Raw genomic sequence first — 15,588 nt, 5'->3', positions numbered from 1 at the left:
CGTGTCCGTCTCCTACTTTCCCACCCATTAACAGTGAACTGTTTTAAGAACTTTGCTGTGCTAGTGTTACCAGGGGACCTCCCAAGTTCAACCGCCTTGGAGCATTTAACTCCTGTGTATATTTCGGTTAAGTCGATGAGTTCCTGGTAAACGGGTTTCGGGTCGTCGACCACCTGCTGTTTAAGGTGGGTTTCTATGTGCTCTCTCCCGCTGTGTTCGTGCTTGGTTGGGGTTCGGCCCGGGGCATCCTGCTCTATCTAGGAAGGTGTTGGCTTCCTCTGGTGTCTGGAAGAAATTGACTTTCCCTTCATGTTGAATTCTGAGTCGCGCTGGAAAGAGCATGGAGTAAGTGAGTTGATTGTCCTTGAGCCTTTGACGGAGGTGAAGGATCTCCATTGTGCCTGGACTACCGGGGAGAAATCTGGGTAAAAGTGTATATTGTCTGCATCATGATGCAGCTTGCCCTTTTCTCTGGCTAGATGGAGAATCTTATCCTGATCTTTGTAATTTAGTAGTCTGGCGATTATTGTCCTGGAGGGTGCTCCTGGGATGGGTTTGGAAGAAGGGATCCTGTGTGCCCTTTCCACTACAAACATGTTGGAAAGGGCTTCATGACCGAAGAGGGTGGTGCATAGCTCCTCGACAAAATCTAAAAAATGTTGCTGCAACTGTTGTTCCCTCACCCGATGATCCTAATGTTATTCCTTCTGGAGCGACCCTCCAAATCCTCGCATTTGGCAATGGCTGCTTTCATTTGAGATTCCAACTTAAGGTCCAATAAGAGGCTCTTGATATCTGTGGAGGAGGTATCCTCCTCCATCCGGAGGGTGCTGCTGGGCATGGGATCTGAATCCTCCTGGAGCCTGGGGGTTTTGGAGAGTGCGCCAGATTCAAAGGTTAGGTTTCTCTGGGATTGGTCTGTTTTCCCCATTGGGCTCGGGTAGTGAGCTTCGCCTTGTGGAGCGTGATGATGATAGATGGTTGACTCGCTGCCTGTTGGCGCCCAGAAGCAGGGTTTGATTGCGCTATGCTGGCGTGATTCGTGGCAGCTCCAGCGTGGTGGACTTCGCTGGGTGAAATGTTCCTGCAGGCAGAAGATGTTGAGTTGAGGGGAGGCGACCAGAAGCCGGCGGCCGCTGCTGGGAAGGAGAGCGGTCTGCTACCAAGGATATAGGAGGTCTCCCTGGACACGCTCTGCATTCAAAAGTCAGATTTTGCTTGAAATGTACTTGATTGTGTGGGGGGGACCAAGTTAAGCCACCGCGATTCAGATGTGTGCTCCCCCCAATACGCTCCGTACCTGGTGTTTAGCTGCTGGGCACGCTTTCCGGACTTTCTCTCGCCTCTCCTGCTCCTCGTTGGATCTCTGCAGTCCTGGGGGGGCAGACAGCAGGGGGGCACCACCTCTCACCCTCGCGCCACGGCCGCAGGACCAGCACTGCGGTCCCGCTCGGCAGGCCGGAGCCTCTCACCCCGCGTCGGATGGATTCGCCGAGAGGAGCGGGAGCCCGGAGTTGGTGTGGGCCCGCTCCCCTTACAGCAGCCATCCTGCACGGATGTTCCGATGACTGCACAGCCTCTCCACGGTCCCCAGGCACTCGTTCCAGCCTGGCCACATATGTCCTGGTAGGAGGGCCAAAGTCGATGGGGGAGGGGGAGGCACCCCCGGAGCAGCGGCCGCGGACCGCAGGCGTGCGGCCCGATCTCGTCTCCTGATGACGCCACGCAGAGAAAGCGGCTCCCCCTGGCCCGTCAGTCCTGATCTTGGCTCCTGGCGGGCCTGGCTCAAGCGCCAGAGGTGGGCATCGTTTTGGGTCTTCGCTCGTCGGTTTTGGCCCCAGACTTCACGGAATGGTGGGGCAAAGTCTGGCTGGCACAGGTGGTCGACGGTCAGGGTGGGAATACACCTATTTGAGGATGATTGTTTCGGATTGATATTAGGCCGTGAGGGAGCTCACTAAGAAGCGGCCATCTTGGTTGGCCCTCTAACGCCCTCTGTAAAGGACGCTTATCCCCGCTGCTCCATTCATATCCCTTTAATATGTAATGTAATACATTATTAAAATACATATATAAAAGTCCTCCTTCGTACCAGTCTACTTCAACAAAATAATAGGGAGAATGGGATTTGGTCAACTCAATAGTGTCCAAAATAAAGTTAATTTGACAATGAAGTCTTTCTGCAGCTCCCTTCCCCAATTCTAAGGCACTCAGGATTATAAAGTTCCACACATGTCTCTCAGGTTTCACTTGGCAAAGAAAGGTTCAGTTGGCACAATGTTCACTCTGCAAAAAGTTCACTTGGCAAAAGGGTCTCCTTTTCGTGAACCCAGGAGCCCTTTAAATAATGCAGCTCCTTGCTTTCAATTGGGCTCCCCTGGTCGTGGGGCAGTTGTCAGACCGCAGGGTCCATCCATTACAGGTTGCGCAACCAAGTGCCTTATCCTTAATAGAGTTCTATTTTCCTTATACTGGGGACTCTGCGGCCAACCTGGATCAATCTCCCACCTGGTGGCCACCCCAATGCTCTTCCAACACTCTCTCTGCTTATTCTGGGGTCTCTGCGGCCAGCCTGGATCAATCTTCAGCCACCCGATGCTTTTCCAACACACTTTGTTGACAACACTTTTCTATCAGTTTTGGGAATTTTACTCCCACTTTATTTCTCGCTCAAAAAAAACAATTATATTAAATTACAGCTCCCTGTTTTTAGGATTTCTATTTCACTCACTTTACGTGTCCGCGCACAGCTCCCCTCTTTGTAGACACTTCCTTTCTTTACATAGAGTCATTCGAGAGCGCGTAATCAGACACGTGACCACTCTGCCACTATGTATCCTTGTAATTCCATTTGTCCATTTTGCCTGATGTGTCTCCAGTCTTACGCTTTTGGGCTGCAACATTGTATCTTGCTTGCTTACTTCAAAACACACTGGGCTCTCTCTGTGCTTCCCTCATCGGTGTTGTGTTGTTCGTTTTTGGGTTAACGCCTCTGTTATCTGAGGTCAGGGTCTCCCCACCTGCCCCTTAGACACTCTTGGGTTCCTCTCCTAGCCCAGAGGAACAAGCATTTAATTTGATCAATGTAACAAAGGATCAGCATGCCTCTCGGATCCCTTCTTTGAACTTCTCTTCTTTGCCGGAAACAGGGGTCTTTGGCCACACTTCTCCCGGAGGCTTGTCACACAGGCCCTCAGCGTCTCAGCATCCCTGTTCCTTCCAGCTGGTACTGGGCAGCCACGGCTCCTCAGCTTTCCTCCCACCTCGCTCTCTTTGCTGATTGCTAGTGTTCCTTTTATACTCTCCTGAAGACTTGATAGGCTGCAGGTGGGCGTGGTTAATTTTAATTGCCTGACCCTGCCTGGCCATGTTAGTGGGACATCGTCTATGAAGATTTTGATGTGCCTCTATCTGCATCTACTTCGCCCCAGCACCATGGTGTTGTTTCTCATAGGAAATCTGTACTCCTCTTGATTTTCATTTCTTCATCACAGTACTTGAGTGATACTTGGGGAAAAGAAGAGTGTGTGTCTTAATACATCATATGAAGGCTGAGGGGGTTGGGTAGATCACTGTCAGTAAAGGGGGGATACCATGTTTCACCCTTGGGTATTCCCTCCCCAATCCCTGAAGACCCTCTGCCCTGGTGATCCTCCCTCACTTGTCCGCCCCCAGGGTCGAGGTCCGAAAGTGATGGCCCTTCCCAGGCCACCTGTGTACAAGATCGCCGTAGGTTTTTCACATATCCCATTTTGTGTGTCCCTTAGTTGTGGAATCATTGTGGGAGATTGTGGTTGCTTCTGGAATGCTAGCTGTGGTGCAGTAAGCTTTTGTGCCAGCCCAAGAGGGGCATGTTTGTGCTCAAGAGGGGCAGTCTTGAGGTCTGCCAGTGGCAGTGGTGGACAGAAGGAGTTTGTTGATCCCCCAGTGGCTTGTGGTTGTAGGTTTTAGACCTAGTCAGGGCAGGATTGTGCTCAAGCATGGCAGGCTTGAGACCCACCAGTGGCAGTGGTGGGTATCAGGTGCACAGTGATATTTTTGGTGGTTGTGAGTTTAGATTTGGGGTGCGTTTCTTGGATTCTGTTGTAGGAAGGGAAATGTGTTGTGTTCTCTCCACAGTGTGTTGCTTTGCCCACCCTGTACGTTGGTGTTTCTTGTGGTATGTTGTAGGAATGGAGGTGTGGTATATCCTGTCTCCATTCACTGTATGTGTAGAGTGGTGTCACAATGTAATGTTCTGTGAGTGCATGGAATGTTTGGGTTTGTGTGTGAGAGTTCCACCTCAGGCAGTTGGAGATATGCAGCCTGGGTGATGGGAGCCAGTGGGCATTCCTGAATATCTTGTTCCTGGTCCCCATTATCTGATGTACTGTATGTAACCTGATTTACCTTGTAACTGAATAAATAAGCTTAAGGACATACCTGCTGCCTTCAGAATATGACTTTATTTCACTACGGCAGTGGAGATCCCTGCTCCTGTGATCTGTTTGGGTGCAGCATCTTGTACCTCGGAGGCTCGGACCTGCTCAGGCGCAGCATGCCGGTCCCACTCTGGGCTCTCCAGCCCCACCAGCATTTCCACCGCGGAGACCCGCTGATCCATCAACCTCATCGGGGACCCGCTCAGGCGTGGCGTCCCACTCCAATGCCGGATTCATAAGTCCCCCAGGTACCACCTCACAAGTATGAACTATAAGGGTGCAGATGGAGGAGACTGTTACACTAGTGGCACAGTATTTGCTATAGACTTTTATTTGGTGTGAAAATAAATAACACCTATATTTCCCTATATCTATGAGGGGATTCCCTGCCTCAACTAAAATGCTAATTGTTCTGTCAGGATGTCTTACTTATTTAAAAAGTCCACCATCCTGTGCCAAAATGTACCTCTCTCCGTCACTTATAGCTAAACTAATCAGTTGTGCCAAAGTTCTTGGCCGAGGAGAATTATTTCCTCCTCCTGGACTGGGTGGCACAGTTCTGGTTGCAAGTTCCTTACCAGGGGGAATAACTTCCTTCCCCTTGTTTTAGTACTTCAAAACAAACAAAAGTGTTGCAGATCCTCTAACACTCTGTGCTAGAAGGTTCACTACTTTGTATCCTAGGGGGAATGACTCCCTTCCCCTGAATGACTGATTTGATGCTCTTGCTGTCTCCATTGCCAGGTGAATGACTCCCGTCTCCTTGCCTTCTTTGGCTTTACTCTCACAGTTCACAACACTAGGGGCAATGTCCCCCTTCCCCTGGCCTTTCTCAGGCTTTTGTTAGCAGTTCAGAACAGCAGGGGGAATGACTCCCTTCCCCTGGCTTTTCCCACAAAGAAAAGACCCCTGTGTGATGAGGGTCCCAGACCCTGGCTCCTCTTCTTTCACAAGGAGTACTTGGTGCACTCTCCTGCTAAGCACAGTAACGTGAAAGATCATTTATAATCTTCTTTTCTTGAGGGTCCCAGACCCGTACTTCTCTGTGGCTTGGTTTTGGCAGACCTGGTTCACTCTCCTGCCAGGTACTGCCATAAGAAAAATGACCTCCAACATACTCTCTCTTACTGTTTGCTTCAGAAGTGGTCTGCGACCAACCACTGTGCCAAGGAAGAGGACTCCTGATGCACTTCTTAACTACTTCTGTCCCACCCAGATTTTCTCTCTCTCCTGTTAGCTGCTTCCATGTCTATGGCCCTAGACAGGTGCATGGGTTGGTTAGGTGTGTGCGTGTGGTCTCTGGGGTAGGGAGGTGGGTAGAGAGTCAGGTGATGGGTATTATAGCGCATTCCCCTTAGATGGTGGTCCTTGTCCCCAGAGGGGGAGTTTCTCCCTATGAGATCCTCCTGCTGTGTACCACGCCCAGGAGGACTGTCGGGTAGTGACTCACCTCCCTGGCCTCATGAGAAGGGGCTCCCACTCAGGGAGAAGTGACGACATCTAAGGAGTTGTCACAGTACCTTTGCATTAGCAACTGTTACTTTTTTCGGAGAGAAAAATGAGCGGGGCAATCCCACCTAAAGCAGTAAATTATTTGAGCCTTGAGACTGTAGCCTCCTTTATTTCATCTTTGCTAGGTATGATGTTTTGCAAAGAAAGTAGTTAAAGACACCTCTAGTGGGCGCTTTGATCAGTACTGTAAGGTTATGAAGGCAATCCGCATGAGCTATCAGCATAAGAACCTTGCTGTCCTAGCGGTGCATGGTGAATCAGCAGCATTGGGGAAATGCACCTGTTGGTGCAGCAGATAGGAGCCGCCACCTATGAGAAACCTGAAGGTGTCACACCCGTTAGTCCCTGGGGATATGTCATCCACATGGCCAGGACACAGCCATCGCCATTGAATCCAGTTCCTGGGGGTGGGCCAGTGTGGGAGGATTACCTGGATGGGGGGTCTTCGGAAAGTGGAAGTGGGACACCGAAGGGTGAGATACGGTATCCCCTTCCTTATGACACCTTCTCCCCATCCTACCAGGTAGGGTACTTAGAAATACAACCCCCCTTCCGAACATGAACACTTTCTCACGGACAGTTCATTGTGGGCGATAACGTGTAACGCTTACCTGGACTCTACGGGAGCGCCCAGGAATCTCTGACGACTGGCCCACACCCCTTGACACCCCAAGCTCGTGGGTAAAGGAAAAGTTACACCTCACCAAGCTTAGGGAGGAAGAGGTGAGGTTGTTGGTTACTTTGTACCCTCAAGGTTTTGTGATTGGTATGGTGCTGAAGTGGCGTCGTGACTGGTATGGTGCTGATGTGGCGTGAGCAGTGTTGGGGTACCTATAAAAGATACCAGATGTCAGTAGACTCTCTAACCCTTCCCTCACCCACCAAGATCCCTGAGACTCCCCGTCCCCGGGAAGGCTGGTCTCACTGGTGGGTGTGGAAGATGGAGGTACACACGTGACGTGGAAGGGGCCGGTAGCACCTGTTGCCACTTGCTTCACTGGTAGATGTGAGTCCAGGCCAGCTGTGACTGCCGGATGCATTTGGTCCTGCAATGTCTACACTTTGTGGTGTCCTTTGAGAAGTTCTATTGCGCGCCTGCGTTGTTATATCTTTTGGTTTATTTTCCTTATCTGTTGCTGCTTTCTTTCCTTTTGGCTTGCTTTTCCTTATCTGTTGTTGCCTTCTTCCCTTCTCACTGCTTGCTGCTGCAGCTTGCGCTCCCTTTACTGGCTCTGTCTCTTTTGCTATGCTGCAGGTGCTTCTGCTAGCCATGCGGTTGCTAATGCAGTCTTTGCCTTACTGCCTGCTTGCTTGGCTGTGCAGACTAGTAAGGCTATTTTCTCCCTTTTACTTGCGTACGTGTGTTTGTAATGCCTTTTGTAATGCCTTTTTCCCTTTCCTTACAGTTAAACACGTACGCGGCTAAAACGCTGAAAACGGGATCAAGCAAGGTCCGGATGTAGTACGGTGAGTGTCTGTTGTCCTTGTTGGGCGTAGGCTTCGGAGCGTTGGTTTCAGGACAACTGAGCTTGCAGTAAGCGTTCTTCTGTCTGAACAGTAGAAATGCGAAGCAAGGGTAAATTGCAGGGCGTGGCTTAAGTAGGGATGCCTTCCAGGGAACTAGCGTGAGATGCCTGCTTGAAGGCTATAGGGCTTTCCATGCCCATCTTGGGAGAGTGGGGTGGTGCAAACAGGGTGGCCATCTTGGAAGGGCTTGCCGGTAGCACAAAACATACTGTAAGTCACTGGGGAAAACGATAAATGCGTCAACAGCGCATTAGAGCGGTCCAGCCTTCACTGTCCTGCAGAGGTCTTGCCCAGTAGGAGGTCCCCGTCCCAGTATGGCCTGTGATCATGACACAACGTACTAACACCAGAGCCGTATACGTGAAATGTACCAACACAAGGGTCAGACAGAGTCAGGCAATTACTGATAATTGCACACACCTGACTTCCATCACATTTCCCCACACGGATAAAAGGCAGAGCACGAAAGCACACTCTGAGCAAGGCCAAATGCATGAAAAAGCAGCTATTCTGGGATAGCAGATTAAACCGAGGAGAAAGGTGGCAATAACAGAGAGGACGACAAAGAGTAAGTTACCTTTATCCGTTTCACGAAAGGATTCTGACTTTCAAGAAGCCTTAAGGAAAAGAAACATAAGACCAGGATTCACAGCTGAGGAACGATATAGCGTGTCAAAGGTACACCGTGACCTTCCGCATTGATAGCCAAGACGGGGAGAAGCAATTGCCACCATGATACTGTCCTTGACTCTGACAGCAAATCAACGCCAACGAGTTCAGCATAGCCGGTGAGTCGGGAGAAACTGATAGCAGACCGTACTGTGTAATGCTCAAGGTTGCAAGCAGCAACATTGTATGAACAAAGAACTTGTGTGCAATTGAACTTTATGAAACCCAGTTAGGTACCAGATACACAGTGGTCTGGCGCCATGTGGGTGCTCACTCGAAGGTCTCTGTTTGGTACCTCCCAGAGTGTGTAAATATTGAATGGTGAAATCAAAGTGGCGCTGCAGCGAGTTGAGTTAAATACCATGCACATTCGAAAAACTTTAATTACCTACAAACTGAAATTGGTCTGAGCCCGGAAGAGGGGGACAAATTGATTATAAGTGGATCTGAGCCCAGAAGAGGGGGATCCAGGGCAAACAGTAAACTCCACCTGTGACAATATTGTTGTGGCAAACGTGAACCTGACTGAAAGATGCCTGCAAATTAAAGTTGGTCCGAACAGAGAGAGGCTAATTGTGAAAGAAGGATCTGAGCCTGGTTGAGGGGGAACCCGAGCGAAGATTAAATCGCCTGACTTGCATTTTGGAAAGGAACTTTTCTTTGTTGTTTTTGGTGCATCAGGCCCTCTGAAGCAAGAGACTTTGAATTAAAGAGACTTGGGCACAGAAAGCTATGATGTTGGTAAAAGGAACAGTGACCTTGTGCCGAAAAAGCCCATGAGTGTGCTGCGCTCGAGTGGCCCGCCTTGTCCTGTGCTAAAAACATGGGGAAGGAAGTCCAACGGCCTAAACATCCTGACTTATCATTTTGTGAACACTTCTTTCTTTTTGTGAACATTATCCGAGAGTATTTTATAGCATATCGGTAAGGATTTGCAATAGTTTTTTTAGTATAGGCTCTTTTCATTTGACTAGACTTCACTAGGACTGTATTATTATTATTTAATCATCGTAGCTTGCTCCCATCTTAGATTTAGTTTTATAAACTACCCTGAACTGTGATTACCTGTGTCTATCATACTTTGATACCATGCCTTCCTTACATATGGTGTAAGCAGTGGGATGTGACTCAATTGAAACAAATTGGGGAACCCTACAATTTCAGAAACGTAGTCGTAGAGCGTCCAGCCCCTATGTTGCCACAAATGAATCGATAGGTTTTGATATCTGCAGGTGTAGAGAGGCTATTATACCCCTGGGAAAAGAGGAATGATTCCTACAGATTTGGTTTTGATAGCCCCTCTGGGGTGTTGCATAAGGTTGGCCCCAAAATGTGGCCTAGCTTGGAAGTTCAGTATAGACATTCTAGCAGGCGTCATCGATCTCGACTTACAGGGATACGTAAAGGTTATCTTACCGAATCATGGTGAAATCCCATTTGAAGCACATCGTGGAGGTCAAATTGCTCAAGAAATTCTGGAAAATGCTCTATTTCCTCATTGTAAAGAAAGTGAACCAGACAAAACAGAAAGAGGTACATTAGGCTTTGGGGGGGCTGATAAACCTTCTAACATCAAAGAAAGAAAGGGAGAAGAGCCTACCATCTATCCCGACCTAGCCTTCGCCCAGTGAAACGGTCCAGCTCTCGCTTAAGCTTTTTTACAAGCTATTCCAGAAGATAAAGGTATAGAGAAGGAGATCCCTTTTTTTCTTTCTAAAGCAGTGGTTGCTATATAAAAAAGAAGCATCTACAGAAGGCTTAGAAAAGACACAATTAGTAATCCCCAAAACCCACTAAAGGTTGTACTACAGATTGCGCATTCCCATCTAACCGGGGGACACTTAGGACAATCCAGAACCCAGGCAAATATCAATGGGAAGTTTTATTGGGCAGGTATCCATGCTGATACAAAGACCTTTAACCAGACGTGTGAAATATGTCAAAAAACCAGCACTCACATCCCATTACCTACCCCTCTGAATCCTTTACCAATCATAGATGTCCCTTTTTCAAGAATCGGGATGGACATCATTGGACATCTAGAAACATCCAGACTGGGCAACAAATATGTCCTCATGATTGTTGACTACGCAACCAGGTACCCAGAGGCATTCCCAATGCAGAATAATACCACTCAGCAAATTCCCAAACACCTCCTACCGTAGTTCTCCAGGGTTGGCTTTCCTAAGGAAATACTGACAGATCAAGGTTCACATTTTATGAGCAAATTCATGGCTGAAGTCAAAGAGCTGATCCATATCACCACCCTACGAACTTCTGTGTACCATCCCCAAACAGATGGTTTGGTAGAAGATTCAATAAAACACTTAAATTGATCCTAAGAAAGTTGGTAGATAAGGACAAGAAGAAATGGGAACGAATGCCCTCCTGTGGGCGCTTTTTGCAGGAAGGAAAACCCCTCAGGCCTCTACTGGATTCTCTCCTTTTGAACTACTTTATGGCAGAAAACCTAGAGATGTCCTGGACATGCTCCGCGATACCTGGGAAGAACGAGAAGAGGCCCCAATCCCCTCTCACAAACAGCTACTAAATTGCGGGAGCATATGAGACTTGTTAGAGATCTAGTCTGTACCCATATGGAAAAAGCCCAGTGTAAATACTCACTGAGAATGAAAACGGCCCACTGTCCTCAGAGACAGCAAAAGCTCCTTATTTGGACAAAAATAGATAGCCCAGTGTGGGTCTCCTCAAAGAGGGTGACCTTCCCTGTGAAATACAACCCCATCCGGACTATACATATAAGGACAGAATAGAAGTTCAGTTTTGAAGAGCAAAATACCGCCAGGTATTCACCAGTCTGAAAAGAAAGGGAAGACAATTTTAGTGCCAGAGCAGTATGGAGATATAGTAATAATAATAGTGAGCGAGACTAACCTGAGATAGCTGGGAATCTACTTTAAGTGGATGGAAGGATAGAAGGAGGCAGTAAAAAATATTTTTAGTGATGTTCTCTGATAGGATTCTTGGATACAATTAGTAGCACAAGAATGAAGTGGTTTAAATGAGGTGGGGTAAAAGGAAAGGGTAGTCAATATGGTTGGTAAGGAACTATTTCCTGGACGAAACCAGGTTGCTCTAATGGGAAAAGAAGTGCAATGGAAAAAAGCAAGGCTTCCAAGTTCAAAGGCACTCTGAATTGTAAATGAACAGTTCATCAGATGAAGGGTAATCCAGGAGGAATCCTCAAAAACCAGTGTATCAAAGTACCAGGTAAGTATTAGGCAACAAACAGTACAAAAACTAAATCTAATTGCAGGGTCGTATTACCAGAGGTGGAGGTCGGAACACAGGAGGATAATCCAGAAAGTTGGTGAGTCAGTCAGCAAAGCCGAACTCGGTAACCAGGCAGAAAGGGTAGGAAGCAAGGCAAAGGATCAAAAGCGCAAGGAACTCGCTTAAATCAGAAGCGCTTGTGCAATGAAATGTGAGTCCTTTAGTACTTCCGGGCTAGGCGTTCTCCCGCATGACGTGCAAGTTGCGTGTGTGCGCATAACCATAGAGGCAGACACAGAACATGGAGGAGAAAGGGGTGGGGCAGTCTAAGGCTGAAACACTCTCTTAGGCGCTACGGCAACTTCCAGAGACACTGGAGAAGGCCCACTGGCCTTCTCCGCTTCAGTAAATGACGGCGATGATGGGTGAAATCCAGAGCCGTAACACCCAGTTTCTACAAAAATCCACTTATGACAAGAAGGCGAGCTTAAGATTGTTTTCCATAGGACAAAAAGTACTAGTCGTCTTGCCCACCTCGGGAAAACAAGCTTGTCTCTAAGTGGCACAGGCTAAATGAAATATTGGAACGAACAGCAACCGGTACATATACGCTAGCCCAACCGGACAGGAAACCGAAGGACCATCGATATCATGTTAATCTCTTAAAAGAGTGGATGGAGAACCCGTCACCCACCCATGTCACAATACCATTCTGTTTGATTTCAGAACAAATAGATAACTTTGAGTTAATTCCTCCAGAGCTATCTATTCAACAACAAGAAGATCTAAAAGATGTAGTCAAAGCATTTCCTGATGTATTTATATTTATTTATTTATATTTATTTATAAGGTGCCAAAGACAGGCCCGGAGGCATAGTGGTACCAACAACAACATACAATACAAGAAACATAAAAACCAAAGTCATAAATCAGGAGAAACGGAAGACCGAGAAGCAGATTCTCATCAAGTCAGAGATCAGAGATAAAGTTCCACCTTAGCAGAAGAGAAGTGTCTTAAGTCCAGCTTTGAAAGCTTCCATGGATTGGCACAACCTCAAGTCTGGAGGAAGAGCATTCCAGATTCTTGGTGCCATGAACGAAAACATCCCTGTGCCATTATGCCAAGTTTGGGCTGAGGCATTTGAAGAAGACCCAAATAATTAGATCTCAATGTTCTTCGGACAGGTAGCCAGGTGATGTGGCTAGATAGATAAGCCAGGCTTAATCCAAAAAGACATTTGTGAGTAATACACATTAGTCGAAAAGGTATCCTGCTGGCCATAGGAAGCCAGTGTATTGCTTTCCTAGCTACGAAGGCATGGTCACCCCGTTTCAATCCAATGACTGCTCTTACTGCATTATTTTGTGTGATCTGGAGACGCATCATGTCTCCTTTACCTATAGCATGTAACAGGCTGGAGCCATAATCTAATTTAGCTCTGATAATTGCCATTGCGATTGTCGCTCGATTGTCCTGCGACAAGTACGGCCTCAGTTATACCAACAGTTTGAGGTAGTAAGAAGTGGACGACACCAGGAAGGTAACATGAGCCTTCATGTTAAGCTCTTGGTCAATCACCATGCCCACGGTCGTCACCTTGTGCAAGGTGGGAATAACACATCGCCTATGTGGAATTCACTAGTGCCCACAGTGATAATTTCAGTTTTCCCATCATTCAGCGCCAACCCATTCTCCATCATCCAAGTCTGGATTTTGGCATACAACCTGTTGATTGTCTCAGAGTCCTCAGTATGATTTCCTGACAGAGGGATTAGGCACTGAGTGTCATCAGCGTAGTTTGTGAAAAGAATCCCTCTGTCAGTCAGAAACTTAAAGAGTGGAGCTATAAACAGATTAAATAAAGCAGGGGACAGACATGACCCCTGCAGAACTCCACAATCAATTTCAAATTCGTCTGCTTTGTGGTCATCAATAAAGAATCTGGCCGTCCGATGAGACAAAAAGGACTTGATCCAGTTAGCTACATATGTAGAGAAGTGCGCACCATGTTTGAGCCTGGACCCTAGTATTGCATGGTCCACTAAATCGAAAGCTGCAGAAAGATCGATAAGCAGCAAAAGCGCTGTCCCATCTCCTTCTATAATTTCCAGAAAACCAGGAAGAGTAAAAGGCACCCATCACTTTATTAGAACACCTAAGGGAAAAGTTGTTCATCTGAAACCATGTAGACTCCCGGAAGCCCGTAAACAGATAGTGGTTGAGGAAGTGAATAAGATGTTAAGAGCAAATATTATCGAGCCTTCTTTGAGCCCAAGATCCTCCCCTATCATATTGGTTACTAAACCTGACCAGTCCTGAAGGTTTTGCATAGATTTCCATCAAGTGAATGCCATTTCTGACTTCGATGCCTATCCCATGCCACACATCGATGTCCTAATTGATAAACTCGGAACCGTCACTTTTCTATCCACCCTAGACTTAACAAAAGGGTACTGGCAGGTCCCAGTATATGGGCCTGTCAAGGAAAAGACAGCTTTCTCAACGCCCATCGGACTATTTCAATTCAAAGTCCTGCTTTTTGGGTTACACAGCGCTTCAGCCACTTTCCAACGCCTCATGGAAAAAATCGTGCAGCCCTACTCCAATTCCTGTGGAGCTTATATTGACAATATTGTCATTTATAGTCAAACATGTGAGGACCACCTTTTCTATCTTTTTGCTATTATGGGAGTCCTCAGAGAGGCCGGTCTAACTGCTAATCCATCCAAATGCAGACTGGCCCAGTCAGCCATGAAATACCTTGGCTTCTTTGTAGGGAATGGTAATGTACAACCTTAACATGAGAAAGTGAAAGCTATCATAGATACCCCTACACCTACAGCTAAGAGAGATCTCAGAGCCTTTCTAGTGTTCATAGGGTATCACGGTAGGTTTATCCCAAACTTTTCAGACAAAACAGCTAGGCTTAGAGATAAACTTAAGAACGTAGAACCCCAGAAACTTCATTGGATTGACAAGGATGATATATGTTATAGCACCTTAAAACAAACCCTGTGCCCAATCCTAAAGGTAGTAGATTTCTCAAAGGAATTTGTATTGCAAACAGATGCCTCCCTTACAGGGTTAGGAGCAGTCCTATCACAGGTTTAAGATCGATTAGAACATCCCATTTTCTTTAAAAGTCGCAAACTTTTCCCACGTAAAATAAATTACTCTGTGCTGGAATTAGAGGCCCTTGACATCAAGTGGGCCATTATCCACCTTAGATATTGCCTCCTCGGAAGAAAGTTCACACTCGTCACGGACCATTCTCCACTAGTTTGGATTAGCCAATGAAAAGACTCCAGCACTCGTGTCATGCGATGGTTCTTAGACCTGCAGCCCTACTGTTTCACTGTGGAACACCGAAAAGGTAAAGACCAAGTGAATGTAGATTTCCTTTCCCGGTTCCCCTGTGAAACAGATGCAGCTTCATCGCATGGAGGAAATGTATGTGAGAAACCTGAAGGTGTCTCACCCGATAGACCCCGGGGATCTGTCTCCAGGTGGCCAAGACACGGCCATCGCTATTGGATCCAGTTCCCGGGGGTGGACCAGTGCGGGAGGATCACCTGGATGGGGGTCTCTGTGGAGTGGAAGTGGGACCTTTTCCCCATCCATACTTAGAAACTCAACCCTGCCTTCCTTTCTTGGCATGAACACTTACTCACAGACAGTTCATCGTGAGCGACAATGGATTAACACCAGAGCCGCATACCTGACATGTCCGAACATAAGGGTCAGGCAGAGTCAGGCAATTACCGCTAATTACACACACTTGACTTCCATCACAATTCCACACATGGATAAAAGGCAGAGCATGAAAGCACATACTGAGCAAGGCCAAACACACGAGGAAGCAGCTATTCCGGGATGGCAGTTTAAAGCAAGTAAAAAGGTAGCGATACCAGAGTCGATGACAAGGAGGGAGTTACCCTTGTCCTTTTCACGAAAGGATCGTGACTTTCAAGAAGCCTCAAGGAAAAGAAACATAAGACCAGGAATCACAGCTGAGGAACAGTTTAGCGTGTGTCAAAGGTACACAGGGCCCTCCCGCATTGATTGCCAAGGCAGGGAGAAGCGATTGCCACTGTGGTACTGTCCTTGACTCCGACAGCAAAGCAATGCCAACGAGTTCAGCACAGCCAGTGAGTCGAGAGAAACTGATAGCAGACCGGACTTTGTTATGTTCAAGGTTGCAAGCGGCTACACTGTATGAACAAA

This window comes from Ambystoma mexicanum, chromosome 8 (assembly GCF_040938575.1).
Source record: "Ambystoma mexicanum isolate Mex_15411 chromosome 8, UKY_AmexF1_1, whole genome shotgun sequence".
Classification (NCBI taxonomy): Eukaryota; Metazoa; Chordata; class Amphibia; order Caudata; family Ambystomatidae; genus Ambystoma; species Ambystoma mexicanum.
The sequence above is the reverse complement of the archived record's forward strand: the minus strand, read 5'-3'. Positions refer to the sequence as shown.